Genomic DNA, 12,814 nt, shown 5'->3' with positions numbered 1-12,814 from the left:
ATCCTATTTCCTGCAGGACATACTGCTTGTAACAGTCAGCAGCAGAAGACTTAATCCAGGCATGGTCAAGGCTTGAGTCCTCACCAGTAGACACCATCTTCCTGAACCTGGCACGCACGGATGTCCTGTCCAACATGAAATGCTGCACTGTTTCCTTCTGCTCATCAACAGAAAAGGCTTCAGTGTCACTGGGACAGAATTAGAGGCTGCTATTATGGGCTTTTAATAGTGAATACTGCATGGGGGAAAGCCAAGTGTCCTCAGAGGCATCTCTGCTTCCTATCCATATTTATCTATGACTTAACCACTACATAAACCCCTTTCAGTTGCATGCAGACCAGATGTAAAGGGCTGCAAACCTCACCTGGGAGAAAACCAGGTCACAGCATCATGATTTGCAGGTCCATCAAACACTTCATAATAACCATTGTTAATATTTGTTTAACAATGCAACCATGAAGCTGATTTCCTTTTCAGACCCCAGGAAAAAGCAAGAAAACCCAAAACTAACATCAGCAAGAAAGCTAATCTTGTTTCTAAATAACAACAACAAAGGAAAACTCTGTGCTGATCTTGTGACTTCACAGGGCACTGTCAAACCATAAGCTGGAAAACATACTAGGCTATAGAGGAAAACCCAGGAGCTACAAACATGATGGAATGATGCAGGTTATGAGTTGGGAGCTTGTCTGTGTAAACAAATGGGCAGTCAGTGCTAGTCTAAACAAATACGTGTGTACTTCTCTTTGCTACCTGCCTCCCTTTGGGACAGCTTTAGTCATAAAGCATCATTCTTCCAGTTTGCTAGATTAAGTAAGCAAGATTGCAGAGCAGCTGCTGTGGTTCCTTTAAAAAGACTTTAGTGTAATGGCATGAGGATGTCTCCTCTCACATCAGGGGACAGCCAATGCTTGGCCTGAAGCTGTCATTTATATGGTGCTGTGCTCTGGCTAGTAGGTTAAAAACATACTTATGTGCCCATGGCCTGGATTAAATCCATTGCATGAGACGATTCAGTGGCACATGGAGCAGATATCAAAGAGCTGAGCTACTGCTTCTACCTTCCTATGGGCTGTGGACCAGGTTCCCTAGAGAGAATAGTAAAAATGATACAGAATTAAAAGGTTGGACCCAAAACAAAACTGGTGAGTCTGGAATCTAAACCTAATGAGTAGGCTGGCTAAAAGCAGAGACATCAGGGAAAATATTTATGCTTTTATAGCACTGTACACCCACTTTGCACTCTGTTTTGCTGTAAATGCTGGTACAAGTGCAGAACAACAGGGAAGCAGGCTCTGCAATCTCTATGAAGGCTGGAGTCTAGATGCAAAAGTCACACCACATTAACCTACAGACGTAGATTTATGACAGAATTATTGTGACTTGGCAATTTACTGTGCTACAGTAATTGAGTTTGTGCATGTTCTCAGATAGTGGCAGACGCTCTAGGTTACATTCCTTCATTATGGTTACATTAACATGCCTACCTTGAACTTCCTATGAATTAAGATTATGCAAAGAGTGATTTACTGGGGCTCAGTTAATGCACGGTAACCTGTTTAGCCATGGAGATATGCCTGTGTGTCTGAGCCTGCTTATCAAAGGAAATATTCAGATCTATGTGTCAGTTCTCAGGGCATCATATAAGAAACATGTCTGATTGCCTTTTTGATGAACAAGCTTGGTATATGACTTCAAAGATGAAACCAGAATCAGTACAGAAGATTACAGAGTGTGAAACACTAGGAACTGGAACATGATTCAGAGATATCAGTGAAAACCAAATGCTGGCACATTCTGCCATCCTCTTAATTAAATAAAGCAAAGGGAAGTTTTCCACAAAGCAGGCTCATTTTGAGATGCACTTCTTCACCCAGCCTGTCTGACAGAGAAAAGCTCTCTCAACAAAGCAAGGTGCTTGGAAACAAGTTTAAAACCAAAAGCCTTGGAGGAAAGTTGTCACCCTGCAGTAACAAATGCTGCACTTCCACCAAAGTGGCGCCAGCAATGGGGTAGGGCACCCCCATTCACAGGGGTTCATCCCAGCACATCTTCATGCTAAAGAGGCCTTAGGAAGCATATTTGCTGCCTGCAAGAGGAGGAACTGACTGTAAGCATGTGTGTATATGCACAAGAATGCTGGGCAGGTAAAATCATAAGCATAGAAGATATCTTTGCAATGAAACCCATCTTCCAGCTGTCTTCCTCGCCAAAGTGCATGTTCCCCAAAAGTCTGAAATCCATGCTTATGCTTTCTGCATGTCACCTTCCAGACACCCCTGTTCCTGACCTCATTTACTACTTAGCTCCAAAAGCTGCTTTAACCCACAGTGACACCCTTCCCTACACACAACTTTGAAACTCTTAACCTTTGCTGAAATCCAAAGCCATGTATCTTTCAGCATAGGGAACGTGGAGAAGAGACGAGCCGAAATACATGCAATAAAAACACTCATTTGGGAGTCATTTTCCTTCTCAAGTCCTTCGTCAGCTTCAGAACCAAAAAATCCCCAGTAAAATTTGAGTAGAAAAGCCAAAGCTATCTAAAGCTGCAGATTTCTTCCTCAGATCAGAGTGCAGCTCCAGTTCTCAAGGAACTAATCCCTGCTATTTAGCCCATCTGGATACATCTGGAGCACAGCTCACTTGACACAAAGGTTCAAGCAGCAAAGCTGACAATTTTAAGCATTTGTGTTTTTTTAAGCTTAGTTTAAGGCTCTATTTTCTCCCAATCTAGATCAATACTGCATAAAAGTGGCAATTTATCAACTGTGCTTATCTGCCATGGTCCATGAAACCCAATCAGAGCCAAAAGAAGTAATTACTGCAATCACCCTGGTCTATGCTGACAGGCTACAAGAGTCAACACTCCAACAAGTGCACTCACCCACACAACAGGCTCAGAGTAGGACTGTGGAAACTGGTCCCCACAGTAATTAATCATAGCAAGCATCAGTCACTCTGTCACCTCTGGATGCTCAGAGCAAGTGTTTGACAGCTGAATGTCAAGGCTGAAAGCAGAGCTGCAGTAGGAGTGTCAAGGATTCAGTTAATCTTGGCCATGGATAGTTCAAGTCTCATCACTGTGGCAATCATCCTCCAGACATTAGAGATAGGGTTGGATATCAAACGAGAGCACAGCTTGAAGGGATATCAGCACTGTAACTCCCTGTTATGTGGTTCACTTGAGCATTTAGCTGCAGAGGAATGAGTGGTGGTGTTAGTTATTGTTTGCCCCACCACGGTCTCACTGCATTCCTATGTCCAGCTCTGGGAGTTGACCAGCCTTGTTCACATGCCAAGCTCATCAATACACTCATGTCTTCAACAGCTTTTGGAAAGATTTGGGTTGTGACTAAGTATATTTATCAGAAACTAATTATGATGGATGTTGTTATTGCTCTGCTGTGAACACAACCATTGTAGTGGTAGCCCAGGAACACGATAGTGACTTGCAAATATTTGTAGACCTGCTGACCTATGTAAAGTAAGTGCCTCTAACTTTAGCTGTGAATGGCCTTCCTCTTGCCCTAAACCAGGGTCATCATACTAGGCTACTACTCCAGAGTAGACAGACCTCGCTTGATTTGGGCATCAGTGTCTTTGGAAATCTTTTCAAGATCTAACTAGAGCCTTTGGGTTTCATATAGAAAATCTGGGTGGCTTGCTATTAAATGAGCTGATCTTAATTAGCTTTAAAGTCTTGGAAACCAGCGCACTTGCCTTCCTCATGTGATTCCCTCTTCCCTAGAGTAATGGCATTCTCTGTATCAAACCTCACTTCAGACTGGTGCTCAGATAAATGCTTCACATTCCCATTGTTCTTAGTGTGGAGGGACACCTGGTTGAGCCAGCTGCACCACAGAGGATGCAGTGTTTTCCACTTGAATACTTCTGTCTGCATCATAGAATACCAGACTGGAAGGGACCTCAAGGATCATTTAGTCCAATGTCTGGATACTGGGCACAAGCTAAGAGCTGAACTAGTGTATTGCATCCCTTCTTTCCTCATTGTCCTGGTTGGGCCCTAACGTGCAATCAGAGAGATGCAGCAGTAAGCACTGTAAAGCTGTTCTCAAGATAAATGCAGTGTGATCCAAGCTGAGCAGTTATAGTGCACTGCAGACTCAAGGGCAGCAAGGGGTCACACTGCAACCTTCATTTGGCAAGCTGATCATGCTAGGTAAAAAAGCCAGAGGTGTACTGAGCTGGGGAGGGAACCTCAGCTCCTGTTAGCGTGCACAGTCATTCCTTGCTACGTTAAGAAAAGCTCTCCTGCTCGGATGCTAACATGGTTTTACTCTGTTGCTGTTGTATGGATATGTTCCTCCAATAGGCTTAAGAAACACCCATTTAACCCAGTCCTTCAGCAATGTAAAGTGTTCTGGCACCCTGAAAGTCTTGGTAACGTGATAATACCCTTGACAGCACTTCTTTCCAAAGAGCCTCAGCAGATTTTGGGCGAGTTCCCTCTTTTCTCTGGTTCTGTTTATTTCATGGTACCAGTTGTTGTTCTTTTCCCCTGTTACTTTTATAACTGTCTCAGTGGCTTCTGTGCTGTGACATTTTCCGGCACTTACTCGAGTCTCTAGGGATGAGCCATAAACAGAACACAACAGTGCTCAATCAAAAGGAGCAATGCAGCAGCCAAATAAACCTCAGCTCTCCTGGGAGAAACCATGCTGGGTGAGAGACAACAAATACTTCTTCAAGATAAAGGCAGGTCAGACTCAGCAAAACCTTTTGGCAGCTGGAGTCTTCTCCAAAAAGACAAATTAATTCCCTGAGCTCCTCATAAGGATTAGTTGGGATTTTTTTCCTGCTTGGAGCAGGCAGAAAAGTTTGGCTGAAGAATAGCAGTAAGATCTATCCTATGGTGATAAGAACACTCTTCTGCCTTACCAAGAACTAAGCTTGTGCTGAAGAGCAGTAGAAATGCCATGGAATGAGTCCAGATATGCCCCAGACTTCAGTTCTGTCAAAGCTAAAAATCTGCCAGCATCCATAAAGTTTCCCTTTTCTAAAGTAATGGCACTGTACCACAGGATTAACAACAGCAAATAAAGGCTCTCTTTATCCTTTATTGCAGCTAAATACTGTACCTCTGTATTGTTGAGCCTGGCTCAGCTTCCTCTCTGTAATTGGAGGCTGAATCTTTACAGTGGTATTTTTAACCAGTAACATTGTTTGGGTTTTGGTTTGGGTTTGATTTGGGGGGGGGTGTTGTTTTCAATTCTGAGCACAGTTACCACATGTCTCTAGGATGAAGAGTTAAGTCATGTTCTGTGAGGGCTGGCTGAGCTTTCTGTCCATTCTGATCTTTTATCTTCTTGATTTTCCACTTTTCAAACCATTTTTTTCCAAACAGAAAGGAAGCACTTGTGCAACAAATAAATGGTAGCTCATTATAGCTTCAATCAAACTGATTCACAAATCACCTGTTCACTGACTTGTACTCATCATCATAAAGGGATATTCATATTTTGGGGAGAAAAAAAGTGTGAGGAGATTTATTCCAAGAGTTCGCACACATCCCTCTGAATAAGTTGCATTAGACAGAAGGGAGTGGTAATAAAATCAGATTTGAGCTCTTCACACTGATCCCTTGTGGTTAACTTAAGCTAAGTTTAAATACAGCTTAACTCATTAAAGAGTTGCTGAGACCCAGCAGCCAGGCTGACCCCCCCAGCCTGGTAACCCATGCCCATAAATTCCAACTCCATTGGGTAAATCTGAAAGACTCATTTAAAGAAAAGCTACTGCATCGCATCCTTGTAAGAGCAATTTGTTAACCACAGCAATACTTAGTGACTCATAACAGCATCAGCAATCTTTCTTGCTAACCAAACAGAACACAGCTTTTCAAACAGATACAATGAGCAACTGCCTTCTACATCATTATGTGATTAATTCTAGTCCCACAGGATTTTATTCTATTTGTAAATCACCCATGCAGGAGAATTTGGTCCATGATCCAAGGACTGTAACATAAAAATGATAATGTTTTCTGTGCTTTAGTTGGGTGGAACTGACTTACTTTTAGGTTCAATTGTTTACATCCTTTTTTGAATTACAACAAGGAAGATGTAGATTAAACTCTAAGTAACTTGCTTTTTTTCCCCCCAAATTGTAATAAAAGCCTAGCAGAATGAATTGCCTTTCAAAGTAATGTCTGTAACTGCTAATATTTAAGGACAAGTTAAAGGAATGTGTTTCAGGGGTTATTTCATGTGGAGGACAGGATACTACCCTTGGAGTTCCTTCCAGCTGTATTAAAAACACTGCTCTTGGTAGCACCAATCATTGTCAGAAAAAGAGCTATTTACTCCAAGTAAATACATCAGGCTTGATTTCTTCTGTGTTTGAGTCAGCTAACCTGCTGGGCTACCAGTAATCCCCTGCTTCAGCAAGTCTGTTTTAGGCCAGAATTCAGCATAAACAACAGACAAGTTTCCTGGGCCAGGAGAGGCTGCCAAACAGACATGAGAGGAAGCATTAACAAGCTTTTGCTCAATGAAGTGGAAGATATGCAGAGATCTGCATGGAAGCAGTGCTGCAACCACATCAGCTTGATGCAGGTCAAAAGAGGCAATCACTGTAGAAAGAGCACAGGCATTTCTCTGGCTTTATTCACACTAGGTAGGCTTTCTCTAATGGGAGCACTCCCTTGGTGTTTCAGCCTTGCTAGGGTTTTAGGCCAGCTCCAGCCAGAGGTGCAAAAGAAGCTGCTTTCTTTGGGGAAGCATTTCTTGTGCAGGGTCTTTGCCCTGCATGCAGCAAACATCCCAAGCACAGCTCCATCATGGCATCTCCTCACCAGACTGCCTCCATGCTGTTGAACTCAGGGCTCTCTGGGGCTCTGACAACGTACTGTTGAGCTTACAAACAGTCATGGTTAGGTTGTGGTTTGGGTGTTGTTTCTGGTTGGTTTGTTTGGGTTTTTCTTTTTCTTCTCATCCCAGAAAGGAGAAAAAGGCATTATAGCTGGGCCAGTAGCAAGCTGCAGAAGAGAAGGGTTTCATGCTGTGTTCTATGCCAGAATAAAGGAAAGTACAAACTGATAGCAAGATCAAAAAACATTAAACTTGCTGAAGATGAAATGCCTTGTAGGAGAAAAGAGCAAGCACTCCTTGGTATCCAAACAGGCACTTTGTTCCATTACTCTGATGGAAGTTCTCACACCTGCATGCAAGGACAGAACTGGGTGGAGAGCTGCTTTTTGAGATGATGCATGGTTTTTATTTCAAAGGGAAAGGATGAAAAAACTCCCTAAAGCTGGGGAGTAGCACAGGTAAGTGATGGAGAGTCAGGAAAGAGAGCAGTCAGAGCAGGATTAATTCTGTCAGGCCATGAAAAACCTGCGAAGGGAGTAAGGCATGTCTTACATTGATGTCTAATACAGTACAGATCCTACAACCACCTCCCTGTAACAAAGAGAAACACATAACATTCACTATTTCTTCTTACATTAAAATCACTCCCTCCTACATTCACATCATTGCTGTCAGAAACATCTTGATTCTCCACACTTAAGGGGGCATGGAAAAAACCAAGCTTTTCTGCTAAAAATAGACTTTTTTTTCCCAAGCTGTACTTATTCTGATCTGTTTTCTCCAAAAATGCAGGATTATTTCAATTTAATCACATATCTACATAGTTCTAGTGCTGCCAAACAAACAAACTGTAATCACTAGCAAGCAGGAGCTTCCCCCCTCCAGATTTGCCACTGCTGAGAGAAGGCTGCTTAGATAAGCAAATACTGGAAACACACCCAGAAGAAAGCAGAGACTTCAAAAGGTTTCTGTTCTGAAAATCCACTGCTTTAGAAAACTTCAGGCTAAATGGTAGAACTGCCCACAGAACTAAATGCTGCTTAAGATGAAGCTATTTACATAGAAGCACAAGGCAGCATCACACACAGACACTAAGTCTTTGAAGATCCCTTCATGTGATAAAGTATGTCAAGCAACTCAGGGCAGTGAATGAAAAGGTCAAGGCTCCGATGCATTTGGATCAGCTGAAAGACCTGAGGTCTTACACCAGGCAGAGACAGGACAAAAATTAAGGTGTCTGAGTCTCAATGAAGGTAACTTTTAAAGACATGAAGAGAGCAACAGACACAATAGAGAAGAAAAGCAGTGTGCATTTACGAGCAGACGTGTGGGATCCCAAGCAGGACATGCCATTTGAATGACAATGTGCTATGACTGTATGATCTTACAACCAGATTCATACTGATAGATCATTCTGCAAGCAAGATGTGTCTGGGCATACAGGTAATACGGGATGGATTCATGTCAAGAAATGCACAGAACTCTTTTGGTCTTTTCCAGAGCATCCACCTGCTTCTTTTAATTAATGCAGATGTATCTTACTGGGAGAAAGATTTTTCTTTCTCTCACCCTCTTCCACTCTGGACCATTCTTCTACCAAGCTGTGAAGTAAAACTGAATGATCTGAATAGCAAGAAACACCAAACTCCTTAGTCCTTACTTTGGATAGTAACCTCATACATGACTTTTTCTCCCCAGTTTTGTAGAGGGGATGATATTCTAGCAATGACTTTCCAATCCGTTCCTCCAACTTGTCTCTTGATGCATGCTAATCGTAAATGAAAATTAGCCCTCCTCAATAGCTGTCTTCTGGAAGGCATTCAGACATTGCAAGGATGTAGAATCAGTGAGAGACAAGTCTGTTCTAGTGATCCCTCTTCGTCAACGACACACCACTTTGTTTATTCCCAGAATAAACCTTATGACTAATCCTGCTATCCCTATGGCACTTGAGTCAAAAAGTCCTTATAGGCCAGTTCTGGCCAGCCAGAAGAAATGCCAGGTGTGATACTTGCTTTCATTTCGGATCAGAAAGATACCAGAGCACTGGCATTTTACACTGAGCATTGTTTTGAATCCTGTAGCATTGAAACAAAGATACCTGATGGTTGATCAATGCAAAACAAATCCAAACTGAAAGATCTAATTTCAAAGATGTTTTACTGTATAGCGTTCCCCACAGAAGACCTAAACTTGTTACTGGAATGCCCACAAAGCATTTTGATCACAAGAAATCACCTCTCCCACAAACAAGGTTTAATCAGAAATGCTATTGCTCCATGCCACTCATGACAAATCCCCACTTGCTCACTTTCAGTTAGTTAGGTTGCAGATTTCTCAAGCAAAAAGCTTCTTATAGCTAGATACAGCACAAAGAAAGCAGACAGCACATAGAAAATAACTAACAGTCGTAGCTTTCACCCCTCTGGTAAGAAAGTGAGATGTGCTAAGACCATTCCTTGGTTCAGTTGATATCTTTACTCTTTAGTGAGTTTACTTGTGTGGTGTTTGCTGAGAACCATATGTGTTAAAAGTCACACCCTGACCATTTCCCCATGGATCTCTTAGACAGAAGCAGTGGAAATCAAACACAGACAGCTGGTTTGATATGCCCAAATTACATGACAGTGAATTAACAGAGTGTGGGGTAGCTTCAGAAGGAGCTCACAGGAATCAGATAAGTGGCACCTTCAACCCAATCAAAGGACAGTAGCACAGCAATGTGAAAACTCCAAACATCATAGTGGTTGTGTCCTCTTTTAAAAGCTATGAAAAGCTGCTGTGATTAGAATGTTGCTCTGTTCACCCAAGCAACTTTGGGTACCTTAAAGACATGATTTTTGAGAGGCATGAGGGTCAAAAATCAGGTGTTTTGAAGAATCTAAACAAACTGTTAGAAGATTTATGTCCTGTTACTCCTCCCTTCAAAAGGCACTCCTGCCATATGCAGCCTTGGTTGTCAGCATTGCCAGTTCTTGGTTAAGAACATGATCGAATCATCAGTATATTTATCAGCAGGGACAAAAGATGGAAATGTATTTGAGCAAGGAAAAAGATGTGTGTGTGTATGTGTGTGGTGAAATGGAGAGCTGAGATTAAGTTTAGAATCACCGAGTGATAAACTGCACAGGCACAAACCAGAGGCTGGAATGCACTTTTCCAGAGTTTGTAAAGACTCAATTCCTATAGAAATTGAGCAGCAAACAGGTAATTTTAATTTCCCCTGCAAATTGCTTCTATCACCTCTGTAATGATCTGCAAGAAGAATGTATTTCCCTTGTGTCTTCTTAATCCCGTTATTTTCATGATAAATTTAATTGAGCTCTTCTAAGAGAACATTCTATGATACACAAGCTGAGTTTTGTTTTCCTGTCTGAGTGATGACAGAAATAAACTGCTGAGCTCTGTGGCAACTGGAATAACTTTTTCTGTATAAGTATTCCAAATGATATTAAGCACTGCAGACATTCTCTTTTCCCAGCTGAATCAGTACAACTGAGTTAAGATAAAGAGCTCTGCAGTAAAGGCCTGTCTGAAGCATGCCTTCCAACCAGTCCTTTCCTCCTCTGGATGATGCCCACAGCTGCCATTTCTGGAACACCTCAAAAGCAGATTATCTCTGTGGAAACTGGGTGAATACAAGCAGCTTCAAATGCTTCCATTTCTATGGAAATGAATCCGGAAGAATAACCTACTCTGCTGTGAAATAGGACTAAGGATCCTCCATATTAAGGCACAGCTGAACACTGCTTCCTTGCAATAGGTTTTACTTTCTGTGCTGGTACTCTTAGCAAAATATTGTTATTCCAGGGAGGCCTCTTTTGAGCATCCTCTTTGTTTTACTTGGAGCTGGTTACCAAGCAACACACACTACATTATCGATGGTCCAATAAGAGATAACTTGAATGGGACACTTCTTAGTTTGGTTTTCTCTTTGCAAATTTGAAAGAGAAGATTTATTCTAGGCTAATTCCCTGTTTCTAAGATCCTGCTCATTTCACACAGTCAGTTGACCCTACTGGATAAAATTTATCAAATCACAGATTTACCAGAGTCCAAATTTACACATATTATGTCTGAAGACAGATACTGTAATTAACAGTCATGTTACCATGCAAAGGAACTCAAAACAGGCTGTCTCATGTGAAAACAGATATCCATGCTTCCCCCTTCCCCAGTTTTCCATTTTAACCAAGTAAGAGTTGAGAACATCTGCCTTTGTTCCTCTCTGACAAACAGCCGTGGAGACACTGACACAAGTAAAGCCAAAAGCATTGCAAAAGCTCAGCCCTCAATGCTGAGTCCAGATTTCTGAAGACCCATGCAACCTGTTGCCTATATTTCAGTTACAGGATTTCCAGAGCTGAATATAAACACCAAAAATAAAAACAAAACCATCCATAGGGAATAATTAAACATTTAATGCCTGACACTGCTCAGCATTTATGAAGGGTTCTGGTATCCTAAACCTTTCAGCTTCACTTTGAGAAGATAAGATGCAAGGAAAGATAGATCACGTTACATTAGTTGATTTAAAGGTCGAATATACACCATCACATGTAGGGATGCAGAGGGACAAATAAAGAAGTGCATACACTAGGATAAGGCACAGGGAATTGAACCATGCTACTTTAATTGTTGCATCTCTACAACTCACTGAAAGCAACAACTGTGATCAACACAGACTGGTTGGGAAACATGCACTGTGCATACCAGTGAGAAGTCAATCACTGCCTCACTTCTCCCCTGGCACCCATATGGGGAGTACAGTGAACATAAGCCATTCCTGTCACAAATCTGAGCCCTTGAGGTCACACATTGTAGACAAACAAACAAACCCCAAACCACAAAACTCTTCCTGGCCCTAACTTCAGCTACTGCTGAGCTGCTGGGTTGTTACTTGACTGTTGGATGTTCTTAATTAAGACACTCCTGGCACAGGGAGACCATTATTCCTTCTGCCAGTCACATCCATCATGTTGCAGGATTTCAAGCATCACTGCTAAGAAAAACATCTTCAAAGCGATATTGGAGTAAAAGTGTCACACCAAGGGAGAGCTACCTGTCTATGCCTCATGCTTTTTAATGTCATGCCTTTGACAGCTTAACAGCTAAAGAGCTTCAGTCTCAGGCCAAGATTTCCAGGCTGTGTGAGTATGAGAAGTATGACATTTTAGTTAGAGGCAAAGCTTCAGATTTGCTACAAATACCCATCTCTTTGAAGCTAAGCATGAGAAGTGATGTTTCTGCAGTCCATGGCTCACAGCAGAGGCTGCATGGGTTTGAGTCTTGCCCTTCCCACTGCTGGTTCTTATGGGGGCTTTCCACCCCACACAGGAGGTACCAGCAGCAGCAGGTAGAGTTTAGGATCATCTTAATCTTTAACACAAAGCAAAACAAGCCTCATATACCAGTGTTTCTCTGTAGCTTCTTCCTTCTCTCTTTCACCCCTGAATCCAGGTATGTGTTTTCTACTGTTTGTCAATGCAATATAGTTAGACTTCCACATCACAACGTAGCTTAGGTCTCAGAGCATTTTAAACCTGATGCTCTGCTCTATCCTGATCAAACAGCTACCAGCTTTTCCTAGACAATAAGCATTTTTCAGGGACCAAGCCTAGGAAAAGCCACTAAGGAGAACCTGCTTGTACTAAATCAGTTCTAGTTGCTGGCCACAGCTGGAAAGGAACTCCCTTTCATAATCCATTTACCCTTGTTCACATGAGGTAAAGAACCAATATAACATTTCTGAATGGCTAAAGTACTCAAGACAACACTGGAATACCAGCAGAGCAAACAAGAACAGTTATTGATGTTCAGTGAGAGGAGACACTCTTCAGCACAGTTATGTTTCTTATCAGCCCAAGCACAGCTTTAACTGCTGTCTGTTCAGACCTAGTGAGCCTATTTGTCTGGAGCCCACCATTCTCTCACTGTAGGAAGCAAATGACATGCATGCATCATTGATTTGGCTTGCTTGC

Source organism: Melopsittacus undulatus, chromosome 15, assembly GCF_012275295.1.
Source record: "Melopsittacus undulatus isolate bMelUnd1 chromosome 15, bMelUnd1.mat.Z, whole genome shotgun sequence".
Taxonomy (NCBI): Eukaryota; Metazoa; Chordata; class Aves; order Psittaciformes; family Psittaculidae; genus Melopsittacus; species Melopsittacus undulatus.
Note: the sequence above shows the minus strand (reverse complement) of the source record.